The sequence below is a fragment of the Ranitomeya variabilis genome, chromosome 3 (genome assembly GCF_051348905.1).
Source record: "Ranitomeya variabilis isolate aRanVar5 chromosome 3, aRanVar5.hap1, whole genome shotgun sequence".
NCBI classification, from domain to species: Eukaryota; Metazoa; Chordata; class Amphibia; order Anura; family Dendrobatidae; genus Ranitomeya; species Ranitomeya variabilis.
The window spans coordinates 675974779-675996143 of NC_135234.1; the positions used below are offsets into that span (position 1 = coordinate 675974779).

The 21365-nt window shown below is 44.3% G+C and overlaps 1 pseudogene; it reads left to right on the plus strand.

Annotated features, from left to right (window-relative positions):
• Positions 1-17329, plus strand: part of LOC143817768 (uncharacterized) — a 49132-nt pseudogene extending 31803 nt beyond the window's left edge.
• The last annotated feature ends 4036 nt before the right edge of the window (positions 17330-21365 follow it).

Here is a 21365-nt window from a genome sequence, read left to right on the forward strand (position 1 = left end):
AATGAAGACAACGGAGGCAATTGTGGGAGAGGGGCGTCTCTAGGGTCCCTATAAAATAACTCCAGGCCTACCCCGTCATACGGGTGCATCCTATCCATATCATCTGGGGGACGGAGAGAGAAAGGACATCAGAAACAGACACGACAATTGTGAGGACTATCCCGTGGTGCTCAGCAGGGAAGTACTACAACACCCAGGCGCTAGTAGCTAGGCACTGATTTCCACCTGCAAAGGGAACTCTGGATGTGCCTTCGGACCGGCCGGTCTCAGCCAGCCCTGTTAGCAGTGCTCTGGATTGCGGATCCCGAAGCCTTCAGTAAAGAGGTAAAGAGACTGCAACCCTGTGTCTTCGTTATTCATCGCATCACACACCACCACCTTTAATTGGACGCCCCTTAGCAGGGTCACGGACCGGGTCAGGCCACCGTGACAACCCCAAGACCGAGACAGAGAGGCCCGGTACCGTGTACCCCGCGGCCCTGCGTCTGGGGGCGCTCCACATTGTTGAAGCAGAGTAACGAACCCCTACAGTTCCCATTATTAGGAACTGAGTCTCTCATACTGTTTGGCTATGCAGTGAATGCAAGGCCTGCTCCAAATTTGCATGCACCCTAATCCCCCTTGGAAGAGACGTGGAGGAGGGCTTCTTAAAAAAAAATGTGCCCCTGGGGGTACACATCAACATACTGTGTAAATATATTTTTTACGGGCATCATAAATACTCTTTAACACAATAACTTGGCTGTTGCATCACGGAACACGTTCAGTCTGGTGATCTACTGGTAGTGTCTGAAGAGATGTGGAGGATGTCCTCCTAAAAATTATTTTCCCAGTTTAAAGGAGCGGGTCTTCTATACTTGTAATGCCCATACACTAAGTGTATGGGCTGACAAACATTTGCCCCTGAGGGATACACATCAACATAATATGTAAACATTTTTTTACGGGCATAAAAAACACCCTTTGACACAATAAAATGGCAGTTCCATCACGGACCACGGACACCATGGTGATGTAGTGGTGGTGGATGATGAGGATGAGTAAAAGGAGGAGGACGACAACAGAAAAAAAGGCGAAATCACGAAGCGTATACCCATGTGTGGGTGTAAAGAGGTGCATGGTAATAGAGTTAACAAAAAAAGACACTGGAGTAGAGTTCTTTCACTGAACATTCAGTGGTTTACAGAAGTCTGGCCCAATCCAGCCCTTGTTCATTTTTATAAGAGTCAGCCTGTCAGCATTTTCAGTTGACAGGCGGATGCGCTTATCAGTTATAATTCCCCCAGCGGCACTAAATACCCGCTCCGACAAAATGTTAGCCGTAGGGCAGGCCAGGACGTCCAAGGCGTACAGTTCATGCCACGTGTCCAGCTTGGTTACGCAATAATTGTAAGGCACGGAGGAATCGAGGAGGATGTTTGTATAGTCATCAAGGTACTCCCTCCGCATCTTCCAAAACTTTGCACTCCTTGTGAGAGTACCCCGCGCCTCAGGACCTGTGCGATGGGGGCTCTGAGAAAACTCTACCAGAACTTTTACAGTCTTCCCCTGCCTTTGCTGGATTGGAGTTCTGATTCTCTTGTCTGTACTCCTTGGTTGTCCAACGAACTGACCTCTGTCGCCAGCGTTTTCAGATGGGAATTTTTTTAATAATTCTGCAACAAGGGCCCTCTGGTCCTGCACCATTTTAGTACACCTGTCTGACTCTGCAATAAGAGATAGAAAGTTCTCCTTGTAGTGTGGGTCTAGAAGTGTCACCAACCAGTAATGACTGTCACCCAAACTTTTGAGAATGCGAGGGTCACGGAAAAGGCAGCGTAACATAAACTCAGCCATGCGTGCCAGACTGCTAACAGGCAAGACTTCCGTGTCCTCACCAAGAGGACTACTGACCATGCTGTAGTCCTCCCTGTCCTCAGGCCATCCACGCTGAACAGATGGTATGACAGTTGTGTTTGTAGTACCGTCTATAGTGCATGAAAATAGCTCCTGTTCTTTCTCCTCCTCTTCCTCATTGTCACCCAATCCACATTGGGAAGAGATGTGGGTGGGCTGTGTGTATTCACCACGTATGGTTCCTTGCTCAATCTCATCAATCTCCGTCTGCCATGCATCCTCTTTGATAGTGAGCAGAGAGCATTTCAGAATACAGAGAAGTGGGATGGTGATGCTAATTATGGTGTCATCGCCGCTCACCATCTTGGTTGATCAAAGTTTTGGAGGATAGTACATATGTCTAACATCCATGTCCACTCCCGAGGTCTTATGTGTGGAGTCTGAATACCAATGACCTTGTTGATTCTGATAGTCAACAACTGCCCTCTTCAGCTAACAAATCTTTCCAACATCTGCAGTGTAGAGTTCCAATGCATGGGGACATCACACAACAGTCGGTGAGCTGGAAGCTGCAAACGCTGCTGAAGCAGAGCAAGTGTGGCGGAATCTGTAGCTGACTTTATGAAATGGGCACACAGCCTGTGTACCTTGACAAGGAGATACGGAAGCTCCGGGTAGCTTTTGAGAAGCCATTGAAAAGGGAGGTTAAGCACATGGGCCACACTCATTTGTTCAGACTGGCCTACCGCCTCAATGCATTAACCTAACCATCCCTGTGTGGCCCATTCAAAAAAAAACAAAAAAAAAAACATAATCAGGTTCCTCGCATCATGTTCTCATACACTTTATGCAGTTAATAGCACTCTGTGTCTGTACTGCTACATACTTAGGCAGTGAACTGGTTCATGCAGCTTTACATGAACACCCGAGCCTTACACTATGGCCGGTCCAAATAACTAAAGCAATTGTTACCATCCACCTCTCGTGTCTCCCCTTTTCCACATAGTTTGTAAGCTTGTGAGCAGGGCCCTCATTCCTCCTGGTATCTGTTTTGAACTGTGATTTCTGTTATGCTGTAATGTCTATTGTCTGTACAAATCCCCTCTATAAGTTGTAAAGCGCTGCGGAATATGTTGGCGCTATATAAATAAAAATTATTATTATTATGGGCCAGGCATGGTACGTATGTTAGCTCGCCTCACCTCAGAGTTGCCATCAGATTACAGCCATTGTCATACACGACCATGCCTGGCTGGAGGTTCAGCGGTGTCAGCCACAGATCTGAAGAGGAGGTGCAGGAGCTGTACACTGTGAGGGCAACCCTGATTGACGTAGAGCCCACAATCCTCGGTGTCGTGGGGATGTGTTTCATCCCAAGGTCTGAGTGGGTCCTGGCTTCCAGTATGTTAACCCAGTCTGCCGTCAGCAAGATGTACCGTCCATGCCCAGAGGCACTTCTCCATGTGTCCGTGGTTAGGTGTACTTTCCCAGTAACAGCATTGTTGAGGACACAGCTAATGTGGGACATGTGGTTGTGTAAAGCGGGGACGGCACCCCTGGAAAAATAGTGGCAGCTGGAGAACGAGTACCTTGGGACAGCCGCCACCATAAGGTTCCGTCTCCACAAGCCTAAAAGGCAACATTTCGAGCGCAAGCAGACGAAAAATGTGTGAATTTAGTAGTGTGGCTTGTGAAGCATTGGCAGCGTATTTGCACTTGTGTTTCAAGGACTGGGGTATGGACAACTGAACGCTGCGCTGGGACAAGGATGAGGGCGTGCTTGATGATGGTGCTAATTGAGTGTGTGCAATTAAAGGTGCAGGGCAGGAGGCATTTTCACATGCACCATGGACAGGGGATTGGCTTGCACGCACAACAGTGGAAGAAGCAGTGGTGTCACCTGCAGACAGTGTTCCTGGAACCTGGGATACGGGCCACTAAGTCATGTGCTTTGCTGCCATGTGCCTGATCATGCTGGTGGTGGTCAGACTGGTAGTTTTGCTACCCCTGCTGATGCGGGTGAGTCGCCCACCAGGGCAATGGGGATACTCAGTACCGGTCCGGTCGCTCTTGGGGATGTCACGGTGGCTGCAACCCGGTCTGTGGCCCTGGGCGCTCATTTAAGGGAAATTAGTAAAGTCTATTCGTGTCGCCACCTGTGGTTCTCGGTCAGTGGGACCAACGCTGCTTACAGGGGTCCTCTGGGGTGATGTTGTTGCAGCCAGATCGTGATGCTTCCCACAGGTGAAGCGGGTCCCCAGGACTCCCAAGGTGTATAGCAAGGATCGTGTATGCTGGCAAATAAGTGGAGGACACAGAGTTGTTAAGTCTTTACCTGGTTTACTGGTAGAAGCAGTCCACAGTCCAGGATACCATGCACGGGTGGTGATGTGGTCCGGCCGGCATGGAGGCAAAGGTGATCCCTCTCCCAGGTGAGGTCCGTAAGCCTTCCTACTCACGCTAACATGAGAGCTGCCTGTAGCTTGCCGGCAAGTCCTCTCACTCCTGTCCTAGAACAGGTACCCATATGATGGGCAGCTTGAGCCATTTTACAGGGTGTCTATCATAGTTACATAGTTACATAGTTATTAAGGTTGAAGGAAGACTTTAAGTCTATCTAGTTCAACCCATAGCCTAACCTAACATGCCCTAACAAAAAAGACACATGTGGCAAAGAGTAAGCTCCACCTTGGGGAAAAAAATTCCTTCCCGACTCCACATACGGCAATCAGACTAGTTCCCTGAATCAACGCTTTATCAAGGAATCTAGTGTATATACCCTGTAACATTATACTTTTCCAGAAAGGCATCCAGTCCCCTCTTAAATTTAAGTAATGAATCACTCATTACAACATCATACGGCAGAGAGTTCCATAGTCTCACTGCTCTTACAGTAAAGTACCCGCGTCTGTTATTATGCTTAAACCTTCTTTCCTCCAGACGTAGAGGATGCCCCCTTGTCCCTGTCTCAGGTCTATGATTAAAAAGATCATCAGAAAGGTCTTTGTACTGTCCCCTCATATATTTATACATTAAAATAAGATCACCCCTTAGTCTTCGTTTTTCCAAACTAAATAGCCCCAAGTGTAATAACCTGTCTTGGTATTGCAGACCCCCCAGTCCTCTAATAACCTTGGTCGCTCTTCTCTGCACCCGCTCCAGTTCAGCTATGTCTTTCTTGTACACCGGAGACCAGAACTGTGCACAGTATTCTAAGTGTGGTCGCACTAGTGACTTGTATAGAGGTAAAATTATGTTCTCCTCATGTGCATCTATTCCTCTTTTAATGCATCCCATTATTTTATTTGCCTTTGTAGCAGCTGCCTGACACTGGCCACTGAATATGAGTTTGTCATCCACCCATCCACCCAGGTCTTTTTCATTGATGATTTTGCCCAGAGTTTTAGAATTAAGCACATAGTTATACATCTTATTACTTCTACCCAAGTGCATGACCTTACATTTATCCCCATTAAAGCTCATTTGCCATTTATCAGCCCAAGCTTCTAGTTTACATAAATCATCCTGTAATATAAAATTGTCCTCCCCTGTATTGATTACCCTGCAGAGTTTAGTGTCATCTGCAAATATTGAAATTCTACTCTGAATGCCCCCTACAAGGTCATTAATAAATATGTTAAAAAGAAGAGGGCCCAGTACTGACCCCTGTGGTACCCCACTGCTAACCGCGACCCAGTCCGAGTGTGCTCCATTAATAACCACCCTTTGTTTCCAATCCCTGAGCCAGCTCTCAATCCACTTACACATATTTTCCCCTATCCCCATTATTCTCATTTTATGTAACAACCTTTTGTGTGGCACCGTATCAAAAGCTTTAGAAAAGTCCATATACACTACATCTACTGGGCTCCCTTGGTCCAGTCCGGAACTTACCTCTTCATAGAAGCTGATCAGATTAGTCTTGACAGGATCGGTCCCTAGTAAACCCGTGCTGATACTGGGTCATGAGGTTATTCCTCTTCAGATACTCCAGTATAGCATCCCTTAGAATGCCCTCCAGGATTTTACCCACAGTAGAGGTGAAGCTTACTGGCCTATAATTTCCGAGTTCAGTTTTTGCCCCTTTTTTGAATATTGGCACCACATTTGCTATACGCCAGTCCTGTGGTACAGACCCTGTTATTATGGAGTCTTTAAAGATTAAAAATAATGGTCTATCAATGACTGTACTTGTAATTCCTGCAGTACTCGGGGGTGTATCCCATCCGGGCCCGGAGATTTGTCCATTTTAGTGATTTTTAGACGCTGCCGTACTGCCTGCTGGGTTAAGCAGGTGACACTTAATGGGGAATTTTTGTTATCACTGATCATATTGTCGCCATTGGATTTTCTTTTGTAAATACTGATGAAAAAAAGTCATTTAGCATATTGGCTTTTTCCTCATCCTCATCCACCATTTCCCCTAGACTATTTTTAAGGGGGCCAACACTATCATTTTTTAGTTTCTTACTATTTATGTAGTTAAAGAATATTTTGGGATTATTTTTGCTCTCTCTGGCAATGAGTCTCTCTGTCTCAATCTTTGCTGCCTTGATTTGCTTTTTACAGAATTTATTTAATTTTTCTGTATTTATTTAATGCCTCCTCAATACCTACTTCCTTTAATTCTCTAAATGCTTTCTTTTTGTCCCTTATTGCGCCCCTTACAGCTCTATTTAGCCATATTGGTTTCCTCCTATTTCTAGTATGTTTATTCCCATACGGTATATACTGTGCACAGGTCCTATCCAGGATGCTAATAAACGTCTCCCATTTTCTTTGTGTATTTTTGTGTCTCAGGATATCGTCCCAGTTAATTGCACCAAGATCCTCTCTCATCCGTTGGAAATTTGCCCTCCTGAAGTTTAGTGTCCTTGTCACCCCTCTACTACCCATCTTATTAAAGGATACATGAAAACTTATTATTTTGTGATCACTATTCCCCCAGTGACCCCCAACCCTTATATTTGATATGCGGTCTGGCCTGTTGGTTAATATTAGGTCTAGCAGTGCCCCCCTTCTTGTTGGGTCCTGAACCAGTTGTGAAAGGTAATTGTCTCTCATAGTTGTCAAAAACCGATTACCTTTGCTGGAACTGCAGGTTTCTGTTCCCCAATCTATTTCAGGGTAGTTGAAGTCCCCCATAATAATGACTTCTCCTTGAGTCGCAGCTTCATCTATTTGCTTTACGAGGATATTCTCCATTGCTTCCATTATTTTGGGACATTTATAACAAACCCCTATCAGTAATTTATTATTTTTTCCCCCTCCCCTTATCTCCACCCACAGGGACTCTACATTTTCATTAGATTCACCTATAATATCACGCAGGATGGGTTTTAAGGTCGATTTTACATATAGACACACCCCACCCCCTCGCTTATCTGTACGGTCATTTCTGAAAAGGCTATAGCCCTGCAAGTTAACAGCCCAGTCATGGCTCTCATCCAGCCACGTCTCAGATATCCCCACCATGTCATCATTATGCTCCAACAACATTAATTCTAATTCGTCCATTTTGTTGGCGAGGCTTCTGGCATTAGTATACATGCACTTGATGTTCCTCTCTGTACCTCTATTCTTTCTTAAATTACTAACTGTTCTAACCCCACCCCCCAGTATGGTTACGAACTATTTTGCCTCCATTATCGATGTTCTCCCTCACAGGTCATTCCCCTTTGATTACTGGGCATCTAAAATAGACACCTGGCCTGAATTGGCAGAATATGCATTACAGGAGCTCGCTTGCCCAGCAGCTAGTGTGCTATCAGAAAGAGTATTCAGTGCTGCTGGTTCAATACTGACCGAAAAAAGGACTCGTCTGGCTACCCAAAATGTGGATGATCTAACCTTCATTAAAATGAACCAATCATGGATTTCTAATTATTTTGCCCCACCTTCTCCTGCTGACACGTAGCTTTCCTGTAAAAAGGTTTTGCTTTTGGACTCCTCTTAGTGACTGATCCAATTCCTCCATTTGCAGCTGCTGTATGTCCACCATAGGCCATTTTAACACCTCCCTAAATAGGCTGACTCCCCCCACGGGGCCGTGGTCACCACTTTGCGCAAGCACCCGTGCAAGTGCCGTTTGCCTGGACAGGTGGGTGTGCCCACTCTTGGGCGACGGCACTGGCACAGAGTCCCTCATAGTACAATGACGTGTCTCTGGCGGTGGTGGTGCACACCCAACGTCAGACACCGTCGTAACATGAGGGGCCCTGGGCCAGTACCGCCGCCCACGACAGAATGTTCCCCCCCAGCTCAAACAGTGCTCCACCACTCGCAAAATTACCTCTCACTGCTCCACCAATGTGTAGTCTGTGCTGTTAAATCCTTCAATGGCACTGCCAATACCAATTTGTTGACATGATTGTTGCTAGTAAAAATATTCAGGGGCCCTGTCCTCCATTTACACCAGTTAATACTTTGCGCCAACTACCACTGTCTGCAAGTCAGCAGAGGAGCCCACCCCTGTACCTAGGTGTGCCACCTTCATAGAGACTGATGAGGACAGAACAATTACTAAGATCCTTTTGTCTCCATACATATCATGTTATCAGCAGCCCAACTGCTAACAATAGGCGATGTGCTGCCGACAATGATTTTTGTTCCCGATGATTGAGCATCATTTTTCTCGTTCTTTGGGTGATTGCTGACATGTTTACATCTATGAACTCTCGTCTGCACTGCCGGGAATTATAAACGTGAATTCCACAAATACACATCTATTCTATAATCAGTATATACAGTGGAATGTAAAAGTTTAGGCACCCCTGGTCAGAATTATTGCTATTGTTAACTTTTTTTTGTTTTTTTTTAACATTTAAAAAATTACAAAAAGGAAAATGGACTGATGGAAAAGTTTTGGCACCCTGCATGGTTAGTACCTAGTAGCGCCCCCTTTTGCAAGTATCACAGCCTGTAAACAATTTTTACAGCCAGACAAGAGTCTTTCACTTCTTGTTTGAGGGATTTTCCTCCATTCTTCCTTGGAGAATTCCTCCAGTTCTGTGAGATTCCTGGTGGCGTCTTACATCTTCTGCTATTTTGAGATCTCGCCACAGATTTTCAATGATGCTTAGATCAGGGGACTGTGAGGGCCATTGTAAAACCTTCATCTTGCGCCTTTTGAGCTCGTCTATTGTGGCTTGTGATGTGTGTAGGATCATTATCCATTTGTAGCAGCCATCCTCTTCTCACCTTCAGCTTTTTTACAGATGGTGTTATGTTTGCATCAAGAATTTGTTGAAATCTCATTAAATCCATTCTTCCCTTTAACCAAAAAATTTTCCCCATGCAATTGGCTGTAGCACAACCCCAAAGCATGAATGTTCCATCCCTATGCATAACCCCTTAATGACCGCCAATACGTCTTTTTACAGACCTGAGATTTAAGAGACTATCATCCTCATACAGGTGACAATCCAGCAGCTGTCGGCTGGACACTATAGGTGACAACTTGCTGCATTAGCCACGATCAGTGTTGGCACCGTTCATATCTGTTTAACCCCTTAGATGCTGCTGTCTTTAGTGACTACATCATATAAATGGTTAACAGAGTGTGAGGGCTTCCTATTTCACCCCATCGGCACCCTGAGATCATGGTTGTGTGGTCCTGATACTTGCCTTGGCAGTTCGCGGCCTTAGAGTCTGCCAGCTACAGCGGCCTGTTCAGAAGTTACTGACATTTTGGTGGTAAAAATGCACATTTTCACTCCTCTTATGCCACTTTGCATTAATTCCTGAAAAGCACCTGAAGGGATAATAAACTACCTGACAGAAGTATTCAATATGTCGGGGAGGGGTGCTGTTTTTAAAATGGTAGTATCACTTTTGGGGGGTTTCCAATGTATAGGACCCCCAAAGTCACTTCAACCCTGGATAGGTGCCGTTTTTTCTCCACAGGACTTGTTCCCAAAAATGCACCAGGTGTTCTCTAGATGTTCTTTTGCATACTTCTGCCGCTGAATTTCATGGTGAGTACGCATTAGGCCCCTTTCACACATCAGTTTTTTGCTATCAGTCGCAATCCATCGAATTTTGAAAAAAAACGAATCCGGCAACTGATGCCACCAGATCTGTTTTTTTTTCTCCTCGACTTGTATTAGCGACAGATTGTAATAGATGGCCTCATGTTTCATCCGTCGTTCGCCAGATCCGTCGAAAATTGTTTGTCCGGCGGCCGGAGACAACAAAGTAACATTTTTTGTGTACGTCGAAAAATCGGACAGCGATGGATCCATCGCCATCTGTCGTTTGCTCGAATGGAAGCCTATGGGCGCCGGATCCGTCAAATGACGGATTCCGTTTTTTTTTTAACTGAGCATGCTCCGATTTACTTAGGATCCAGTTAGCCAGCCCCCAAAGTTTTCTGCTTTTATCCAAACATGGTTAAAAAACTTCTCGGGGTTTCCTCTCAACTCCATTTATAACATAGAATACACCCCATGTGTCATTGTCAGTGCAGTGATTGGGTGAATCCAAAAACGGCGCAGACGCATGATGCGCTGTCTTTCTCCCTCCTTTTCAAGAACAGTCACTTCCAAACGATTCGCCTCAAAAGTAAAATCCACATAGACCTTCACAATGTTCACAATCACACCATCCATTTTTGCCACTTGCTCTACAACCTGTCAAAGATGGGGTGTAGAAACACTATATGTAGGTTTTCAGTAGCCAATAACGTTTGGGAACCTCCCATTGGGCGTTTTTAACAAACGGATCCATCTTAAAACGGATGAAAACACTGAAGAAACGGATAAAAAAACTGATGCGACGTATCTGTTTTTTCGCCAGATCCACTAGTCAGATCCGTCGAAAAAACGAAGCATCAGTCGCATCAGTTTTTCATAATCTGCGACGGATCCGTCGAGCCAACGGATTGTGACTGACAGCAAAAAATTGATGTGTGAAAGGGGTCTTAGAGGTTCTCTTCTGATGACCCTTACATGAAGGCCATATTTGTGCAGGTGTCTCTGAACAGAAGAACAATGTACCACAACTCCAGAGACTGGTCAATCTTTCTAAAGATGCTTTTTTTGTTGCGTTTTTTTCTCTTTGTTCATGCTAATGTCCTTGAATTTTCAGCAGCAAAAGCGCAGAAAATAATGATACCTGCATTTTTGCTGCATTTTTTCAACACCCATTCAAGTCAATGGGTGAAAAACGCTGAAAGAACGCAGCAAAAACGCTGAAAGAAGTGACATGCTCTATGTCCAAAAAACGCAGCAAAGCACAAAATACTGATAGCACAAAAAAACAATGTGTGTGCATGAGATTTCTGAAATCTTATAGACTTTGCTGGTACTGTAAAAAGCAGCTGAAAATTAGCATAAAAAAGCAGCAAAAAAATGCCCTGTGGGAACTTACCCTTAGAGAAGACTGGGTTTTTATAAAGCTGGGAAACCCTAACAGGCTAATTAAGGTCTAAAACTTTGTTCAAAGTTATCTGAGCACACAAATCTCCAAGGGTGCCCAAACTTTTGCCTAGGCCCATTTCTTTTTTTGTAATTTTTAAAATGGAAAAAAATGACAATATATATTTTTTGCCTAAAATACCAAGTAAATGTGCCTTGTATAACTTTAGGCCTTTTAGAAATCATTTCATCTTCAACTCGCTTAACCGTTTACAATGGTGCCCGAACTTTTACATGCCACTGTCACACACACACACACACACACACACACACACACATTCAGCATACTGAGGTAACAGATGAGTGGAAAAACCAAAGTGCGACTCCCGATAAGAATGATCAGCCTCATGATAGGGCGGTTCACATACAATCATTAAAAGGGTTGTCCACTACTTGGACAACCCCTTGATCAAAATGTTGGCCCCCATAAAATAACACTTATACTCCCCTCCAATGCCGGCTCCGTTCCCATGGTGTCTGCACTCGCTCTCTGCGGGACTCTCGTGCGGTGTGGTGACACATGACGCCGGCGCCCAATCAGCACAGGTGTCACTGCTCCCATCTTTGGACAAATCGAACATCAGAGGAAGTCCGGGCTGCAGCTGATCTCCGACTTCCTCTTCATGTTCAATTTGTTTGCAAACATTGAACTAATCTTAAAAATTACCCCATTCTAAGAGGGATAATCACAAAAAAAAACCCTGTATCTCTTACCGTAAATGTAAGGAGCTCAGAGACAGAATTGTGGCAAGGCACAGATCTGGCCAAGGTTGCGACAGAAATTCTTCAGTACTCAAGGTTCCTAAGAGCACAATGGCCTCCATAATCCTTAAATGGAAGAAGTTTGGGAACACCAGAAGTCTTCCTAGACCTGGCCATCCAGCCAAACTGAGCAATCATGGGAGAAGAGTCTTGGTGAGAAAGGTAAAGAAGAACCCCAAGATCACTGTGGCTGAGCTCCAGAGATGGAGTAGGGAGATGGGAGAAAGTTCCACAAAGTCAACTATCACTGCAGCTGTCCACCAGTCAGGCCTTTACGGCAGAGTGCCCTGACGGAAGCCTCTCCTTAGTACAAGACATATGAAAGCCGCATAAAGTTTGCTAAAAAAACACATGAAGGACTTCCAGACTGCGAGAAATAAGATTCTCTGGACTGACGAGACAGAGATAGACCTTTTTGGTAATAATTCTAAGCGGTATGTGTGGAGAAAACCAGGCACTGCTCATCACCTGCCCAATACAATCCCAACAGTGAAGCATGGTGGTGGCAGCATCATGCTATGGGGGTGTTTTTCAGGTACAGGGACAGGACGACTGGTTGTCATTGAAGGAAACATGAATGCGGCCAAGTACAGAGATATCCTGGATGAAAACCTCTTCCAGAAGTGCTCTGGACCTCAGACTTGGTCGAAGGTTCACCTTCCAACAAGACAATGACCCTAAGCACACAGCTAAAATAACAAAAGAGCGGCTTCAGAACAACTCTGTGATTATTCTTGACCGGCCCAGCTAGAGCCCTGACCTAAACTCAACTGAGCATCTCTGGAGAGACCTAAAAATGGCGTCCACCAACGTTCACCATCTAACCTGACAGAACTGGAGAAGATCCTCAAATCCAGGTGTGAAAAGCTTGTTGCATCATTCCCAAGAAGACTCATGGCTGTACTATCTCAAAAGGTGCTTCTCCTCAATACTGAGCAAAGGGTATGAATACTTATTCTTATAACCATGTGATATTTTGATTTTTCTTTTTAATAAATTTGCAGAAATTTCTACATTTCTGTTTTTTTCAGTCAAGATGGGGTGCAGAGTGTACATTAATGAGAAAAAAAAGAACTTTTTATAATATACCAAATGGCTACAATGAAACAAAGAGTGAGAAATTTAAAGGGGTCTGAATACTTTCCGTACCCATTTTATATACATCCTCTCCTTCTCAAGCACTCTTCTTTGACCCATAGTCATATACAGCTTGACCAAGGAGCTGGTCATTCATATTAATCGCACTTTGTTTTTTCTCTCATCTGTTACAGTAGCACATTAAGTCATTCATTCCTACACATATCATTTCCCGTCACATGGCAGGACGGGCTCCACGCATGCACAGAGTAGCCTCTCATTGTCTATTCTCTTATTACACATGCTGCAGGCGTCGTGTCGCCTAGGATAACGAGTCTATCGTGTCTCTTCCGATCGTTCCCGTCACCACTGGTCTTCAGTTTAGATCTGCGCAGACAAGAGCTGGGTTGGTAACTCGCCCTTAAAATCAGTTAATGCACAAGACTGCCTCTTTATAGGAAACCTCATGTCTCCTAAGCTGGGTCATTGAATCATCCTGGTTAGTGTTCCACCTCCATGGTGACACGTTTCACACATTTTGCAGGAATGAATGCATGCATAAATCTTTACAGCTACATTTTTCACTAATGCAACTAAAAAAAATACAGCATGGAAGCAGTAGATACAAAATATTTTTTTTTAATGAAGCCTGTTTTCAAAATTGCTTTATTCATTCCGTATAGATGTATTATAGCAATAAATATTGGTTTAGGAGGTGAATAGAGCCTTTAATTAGAATAACAGTGTGATGGTGTGATATGTTATGGGGGTATCATTTTGTGTATATTTATATTTTACTGAGTTTCACAGTGTTCTCTTGTTGCCCTGTATCATTCCGTGTATTCCCCATATTGTCTAGCAATTACCTTCCAAAAGGCTGATAATTGGATTAGCTCACTGACTGTCTGCAGCCTGACTGTATCTATGCCTCTTGATGACCCCCTGTAGTGCCTTAATCCCCGAGGCACCTTTGTCAGGTCTGGGAGGCCTGAAAACCACCCCAACCTGTTTGACTACCCCTGGACATAAGGAGGGGGCTGGGGAGGACAGGAGCTGGGAAGTCAGTTCTCATGTGGTGAGGATGGTGTGAACACAGCATGTAAATAGAGAAAGGGAAGCTCATGGATTTTTTATCCTCTGCTGGATTATTGGACTCTCATCTCCTTGGACATTTTATCCTGTAACTGAACTGCATTCGTGTTCTGGAATATTGTATCCTCAGTGTGGTGGATTGTTTATGGATCTTTTAGTTTTACCTATAATAAAGGTCTTGGGATTGTTCACACTTCCCTCGCTCTGTTGATTGTGTGGTATCGGAGAAGGACCCCGTGACAAACAGATTCTGTAATATTTAGGCATTATATTATACCAAGATCTGTTCAACAAGACTGACCCATAATAAATATGGAGACAAAAAGTGAGACGAAAAAACTACAGGCCCTGCAACTTTCCATACATCATTGGGGAAATGTGTGGTGTGCAAGACGTTCTCCTTGATAGTCCCTGATGATAACCTTCTCACCCAGTGTCCGCTTAGGCTCAACAGTGACCAAAACTAATCTGGTTAGCTTCTATGATCAGCAACTTCCTGCACTGCAGCTGCTTTCAAACTACAACTCCCAACTTGCCTGGACAGCTGTGTGACAGCCAGAGAATGCAGGGAGTCATCGTTTTACAATAGCTAATGTGTCAAAAGTTTCAGATTTCTTTTCAGGGAGGAGGTATGTCCCAGATTAGCCTGGGGTAAAACTGTCAATGTTGTGTATCTGGATTTATCATGGGCGTTGGATACTGTGGCACATAAAATGAGCATGCCGCTCATTTTCTCATGAAGATGGCCTAAATCCATGCGGCTCTTAAGGGTAATTACATCATAGACTTTTGCTCGGGCTCCACATCTTGGCAGATGTTTTTGTTAGTAAATAAAGGGGTTATGCACTACCAGGACAACCCACTTCTTGATCAAAATGTTTGGCCACCATAAACTAACGCATGTACTCGCCTATTGTGTCAGCAATATTCCCGAAGTGTCAGCACTCATTCTCCCCTGGGCTCTCGTGCGGTGTTGTAACGTGATGCTGGTGCCCAATCAGCTCTGGCATTACTGAACCCGCCTTCGGACAAATTCGAACATGAAGAGGAAGTCTGGGCTGCAGCTGATCTCGAACTTCCTTTTCCTGCTAGATTCGACAGGAGGCGGGGACAGTGACGCCAGCACCGATTGAACGCCGGCGTCACATGTCACAGAAACAGCATGGGAGAGCGAGTGCTGGTACCATTGGAGCGGCGCCATCACAGGAGGTGAGTATAAGCATTATTATTTTAAGGGGGCCAAGCGTGGAGTATGAGAAGAAGTTGTCCAAGTAGTGGACAACTTCTTAGAGGTAAATACAATTGATTTGAGGACATTTGTTTAGGTATGTATAGATACAAATTTGATTAGATTTCATTGACTACTGGTTTATTTGATACTTTTGTGTGTAACTAAAAAAAAGAAAAGCCATCTTGATTTGTTGATCACTGATACATGCTTTGTTCCCTTTCTGGATGTTTTATATAGAAATTAGTAGAGTGTGAAATAATTTATGGAATTGTTTTCTATTTTCAGATGAAGACAGTAGGAAAGATTCACAAATAAATGTCCTTTTACCTCTCCGCGATGAAGTGGAAGATAAGGAATCACCGATTGAAAAAAAAGGAACTGAACATGGACTGGATAAATCTTTTGCATGTTCTGAATGTGGACAACATTTTAAAAAGAAGTCTCATCTTTCCAAGCACAAGTGCATTTACAAAGATATAAAGACATTCTCATGTTCAGAATGTGGGAAATGTTTTGCCTATCAATCTCTTCTTGCTATACATGAGAGAGTTCACACAGGAGAGAAGCCATTTTCATTCTTGGAATGTGGGAAACGTTTTACGCAGAAGGCAAGTCTTAGTATGCATTAGAGAACTCATGCAGGGGTGAAGCAGTTTTCTTGCTTACAGTGTGGAAAACTATTTACTCGTAAATCAAAATTAGTTGATCATTTAAGAACGCACACAGGGGAGAAGCCATTTTCATGCTCAGAATGTGAAAAAAGTTTCACCCAGAAATCATATTTGGTTGATCATGTAAGAACTCACACAGGGGAGAAGCCATTTTCATGTTCAGTATGTGGAAAATGTTTTAGCCAGAAAACATCTCTTACCCTACATCAAAGACTTCACACTGGGGAGAAGCCATATTTATGTCCTGAACGCGGCAAAGATTTTAGACATAACTCCGGTTTAGTGGAACATCTGATAAATGAAACACCGGAGAGGCCATTCCCGTGCTCAGAATGTGAGAAAATTTTTACTCAGAAATCAAGTCTTTTGGAACATGTAAAAATTCACACAGGGGAGAAACCATATACATGTACAGAATGTGATAAATATTTTAGGCACAAATCAAGTCTTGTAAAGCATCTAAGAACTCACACAGGGGAGAAGCCATTCTCATGTCTACAATGTAAGAAATCTTTCACTTATAGAAAAGGTTTAGTCTTACATCAGAGAACTCACACAGGGGTGAAGCCATTTTCTTGCTCAGAATGTGGAAATCGTTTTACCTACAAATGCAATCTCATTAGACATCAGAGAAGACACATGGAAGAGAAACACCTTTAATGTTTGTTAGAGATGGGGCAAATGCTTGGCTAAAATATAGAAAATCATCACTGCTTAACATCAAGAGATTTTTGTGGTGATTTCACTTGCCAAGTCTTGCCATGGCTGGCTATCAGTCTAAGAAAGGCAAAGAGTAAGGCCGTTTTCACGCATCCATGAAACATGAACTGTTCTTGCATCTGAAGACCTCGTCTCACCCCTCAATCTGAGTGAACTGTTTTATATAGATCTATGACTCAATTAGCTCAGGTCAGGAAACCCGGATTTGGGTCAAATCTTTTGGGTCGAATGTTTCACAGATGTGCAAAACTGAACCCAAATATTGCCTGTCAGTTTATTAGTGACTGACAATAATACTTTCTCGTACATGGTACATCAAAGCATTTTAGAAGTGATCAAGTGATCACACTGGGTGCTGCCCTAGAGGGAAATAAAGAATTAAAGAATTTAAAAATTCACTGTAAATAAAAAATAAAATAAAAATATATATTTATCATAGGTAATTTTATATTTCAAGAATACAAAAATGTTTATAGTATAGCTGCACGTGTTATTTAAATCGCACAATAAACAACTAAAAAACCCGCCTTTTGTTGTTAATGCTGTTTTTTTTGTCATGTTAATATCTCCAGCAACCCCTTCCTGAAAAAAAAATAATGTACCCAAATATGTGTGTAATAAAAATATTATAAGTTCCAAAAAAATGAAACAATGTAGCAAATAGACGAGGACAAAATCGTTGGCACCTTTTTTAAAGTAAGAAAAACTCCCAATGGTCACTGAAATCATTTGAAACTGACAACAGTAATTTTCTATTTAATTTTAGTAAATAATAATAATTATAATCAGACTTTGTGGCAGAATTCTGGTCCTACAGGAACATTTTAAAGAGGGCTGTTCACAAAATTTTTCATGTTGAACTGGACTCTCCGTGTAATAGTGGCTGCAGAGTTGAAAAAAAACTGGGTTTTTTTGCCTCTGTTGTAAAGATATTAGCAATCAAATATTTGGCAACTAATGAGTTAACTTTAGTTTAACCAAATGTTTTTTTTTCAGATAGTTTTCAGTGGGGGAGTGTACGTCTTTTCCCAGTATGACGCTGACCAATCATATGCAGGCATCATCACGCGTCCTGCAGTTCTATGTTACTAACTGCATATGATTGGTCAGCGTTACACAGGGAGAAGAAGTAACTGCGGCTAGTGAAAACTGTCTGATAACACTCACTTGGATTTAACTAAAGTTAACTCATTAGGTGTTAGATATTTGATTGCTCGTATCTAAACAATAGAGAGACGAAATAAAAATTATAAAGAAATATGCTCTGCATCCCATATTACATGCTTTGTCTAATTCAACATGAAAAAAACTGATGAAAGGCCTCTTTAGAAAACAAAACTATTAAAAATGCCCTGGAATAAAATGATGGGTTACCCTAGAAAAGATTAAAATTAATTTTACCATGTGGAGAAGTGAAACTACAGAGCATCCTGTAGTTATCGCAAGTGTCTGCAGACTTGTAATCAGTCAGTCGCCTATTTACAGGGTACAAAGTAGTCACTGTGCTGTTTGTTGTCATGGCGTTTACCACACAGAACATGGGGCAAAGAAAGCTAAGAAGAGAGTGGTCTCAGGTGATTAGGAAGAATAGTATATACAAACATGTTCCAGATAAAGGCTATAAGAATAAGACGTTTCCTACAGCCGTATGTTCCTGTTGTTACTGTTGCACATATCCAGAAGTGTAAGGTCTATGGGGCTGTAGCCGTCTTCCCTGGAGGCAGCCACACGAGGAAATAGGTCACAAATTGAAGAGATGGATAATACAAAGGGGAACCACAAAACCCAGAACAACTTTGAAAGAGATTAGAGGAGAACTCCAAGTCCAACAGTGTCAGGTTGCGCCAAGTGGCGAGAAAATTCAACTCGGACACAGTCATCATAACATTTAATTTCTATGTGCAAAAAGAAAAAAAAGAGAGCATGAACCGCACATCCCAAAATCATATGTTGATCTAAAGCCGCTAGGCAAAAATTTAAATACTGAACATGAGGTTTTCAGTTTAACATTCTGATCAGACTGTATGAAGCCCACTGCCCCTTCACGGCAAACCTCGTAGTGGGTCCTAATGCCCTAACGGAGCGGAGCCGTGCGGCGACCACCGCCGCAGCGGTCATGCACCAGCAGGGCGGACGGCCTGTTGCCCCACAGCACCCATGCTGCGAGACTGAGTCCCCAAGACTCCAGACCGCGCCGCCCCACCAGCACAAAGCCACAGCAACAATGGCCGCCACACAGCACCAGCACCAAAATGAAGGGAGCATTTAAACTCACCTTCCTCCAGCTCTTCAGTGAGAGCCAAAATGGGCTAGACCCAGTAGCGTAGCTACTGGGGGGGCAGAGGGGGCCATCGCCCCGGGCCCTGTCACATGAAGGGGCCCACCGGGAGCCAGGGCCACTTCAATGACGAGGCAGAACACCGCATAGGAGCAGAGCAGTATACTGTAATGTCTGCTCTTATCTGACCGAGACTCTGCACGCTGGCTATTAGCACAGTGGCCGGCTGCACAGTCTCCCCCCTGCAGTGAATGGTTTCGCCCGTCTGACCTGAGATCATGAAGCTTTTCCCCGACTGCAGTTTTTCTTCACTCTGTGCACGCTGGGATTGGCTCAGGCACGCTGGGTCCTAGTGCCCACATCTTGCATGAATTTCACCTAGACACTTCCTGGTCCTGCCTGCAAACTTTATCAGTAAGTTCTGGGGATGGAAGATTTTAGGTTTATTAAATTCAGGTATGTCACTGAGATGTGAATGTGAGACCATGGGGGTGTTATGGTGGCTGAAAGTGGGTGAGGGGTGACAGGGTACTGAGGGGGTGAATGTGAGACCATGGGGGTATTGTGGGGGAGGGGAGACAGGGCACTGGGGGGTAAATGTGAGACCATGGGGGTGTTGTGGGGGCTGAAGGTGGGTGAGGGGGGACAGGGCACTGAGGGGTGGATGTGAGATGATGGGGGGTATTGGGGCTGAAGTGGGGGAGGAGGGGCAGGGCACTGGGGGCTGAATATTATAATGTTTTGTTATGATATATGTACTCCATCACGTAATATTTGCTGTCTGGGGAGGCTGGAGATGGGGGGTAGGGGGCTATTGATATGTACCACCTGGGTCTTTTATGAGTATTAGTATAAGGAGCCGCATACAGTAACCAAGAGCTGCATCACATTTACAGCACCACTCCAGCATTATTTTTTTTATTTCACTGCTGGAGCGGTGCTGACAATCCCCGTCCCCTGCCCCGTCTGATACTCACCTTCTGGCTTTTTCATCTGTTTTTGTCTCCACTCGGCTCCGTCTCCTGCAGTTTGTGACCTGTCCGCGGCTCCAGTGTTTCATGGAGCAGCGCAGAGGTCACTAATCAGTGTGAGTCTGTGGGAGCCTCGTTCTGGCCTCTTCCTCACTCTCAGGCTATGTGCACACGGTGCGGATTGGCCGCTGCGGATCTGCAGCAGTTTTCCATGCGGTGTACAGCACCATGTGAACCTATGGAAAACCAAATCCGCAGTGCCCATGGTGCGGAAAATACCGCGCGGAAACGCTGCATTGTATTTTCCGCAGCATGTCAATTCTTTGTGCGGATTCCACAGCATTTTACACCTGCTCCTGTATAGGAATCCGCAGGTGTAAAAACGCAGGCAAAATCCTCACAAAAAACGCAGGAAATCCCCGGTAAATCCACAGGTAAAACGCAGCACGTTTTACCTGTGGATTTTGCAAAAACGGTGCGAAAAAATCCGCACACGAATCCGCAGCATGTGCACATAGCCTCATAGTCTTACATTGAGCGCTTGTGACATAGCTGCTAACTTCTGGCCTGTCAGAAGCTGCGCTCACAAGTTTGAGCCGTGGGACTGCAGCAGTGCCCCAAAATAGTGACTACGCCGGAGGATGAGTAAATGACCGGGGACGGGGACTTGCACTTAAAACACCACTCCAGCGGTGGAAAAAAAAACCCTGCTAGAGTGGTGCTTTAATAATTTAATAATAAGCAATTTATTACTATAAAGTTGATAAAGGCTTGGAATAAATGTCTGCAGTCACTTTATGTGACTGCAGACTGCCAAATCATGACAGGGAGCTGCGGGCCCATCATACTGTGTATAAGGGAGCTGCGGGCCCATCATACTGTGTATAAGGGAGCTGCGGGCTCATCATACTGTGTATAAGGGAGCTGCGGGCTCATCATACTGTGTATAAGGGAGCTGCGGGTCCATCATACTGTGTATAAGGGAGCTGCGGGCCCATCATACTGTGTATAAGGGAGCTGCGGGCTCATCATACTGTGTATAAGGGAGCTGCGGGCCCATCGTACTGTGTATAAGGGAGCTGCGGGCTCATCGTACTGTGTATAAGGGAGCTGCGGGCCCATCATACTGTGTATAAGGGAGCTGCGGGCCCATCATACTGTGTATAAGGGAGCTGCGGGCCCATCATACTGTGTATAAGGGAGCTGCGGGCCCATCATACTGTGTATAAGGGAGCTGCGGGCTCATCATACTGTGTATAAGGGAGCTGCGGGCCCATCATACTGTGTATAAGGGAGCTGCGGGCCCATCAT